Source organism: Helobdella robusta (genome assembly GCF_000326865.2).
Source record: "Helobdella robusta unplaced genomic scaffold HELROscaffold_10, whole genome shotgun sequence".
NCBI classification, from domain to species: Eukaryota; Metazoa; Annelida; class Clitellata; order Rhynchobdellida; family Glossiphoniidae; genus Helobdella; species Helobdella robusta.
The window spans coordinates 3,217,575-3,218,214 of NW_008703571.1; positions in this window are offsets into that span (position 1 = coordinate 3,217,575).

The following is a 640-nucleotide window of genomic DNA, read 5'->3' on the forward strand; positions in this document are numbered from 1 at the left end:
AAGAAGGAGAAGAGTAGGATCATCAAGAAAAGGCAAAAGTTTTTTTATTCTACGTAGATGAAAGTAAGAGCTTCTAGCAACACTATTAATCTGAGAAGAGAGAGACATAGTAGAATCAAAGATAAAACCTAAACTACGAAACTTATGAGAGACATCAAGAGTTTTAGAATCAGGTAAGATAATAGGAGGAATAGTAATAAAGTGTTTAGATTTATTAAAACGGTAACCAGAAAAAAAGCATTCAGGAAAAAATGTCTTCAGAAAAAATATCTTCAGTAAAAATATCTTCATTCAAAAAGGTCTTCCAGAAAAAATGGCTTCAAGAAAAAAAGTCTTCAAGAAAAAAAGTCTTCCAGAAAAAACGTCTTCAGGAAAAAAAGTCTTCCAGAAAAAAATCCAACGATACTATTTTATTTTTAAAATATTCATACATACAAAAATGAAATTACATTTTTACATAAAAAATTTGTTACAATAAAAATTAATAAAAATCATAATAACTTTATTATGTTCTTTGTGTATTAATATTATCTGAGAGGTTTATTGGAATGGATTATAGGGTTGTTAAAGTGTTACAGCATGTGCCAAAAACGGTTCTAGGACAATTACCCCCCGGACAATTACCCGCCGGACAATTACC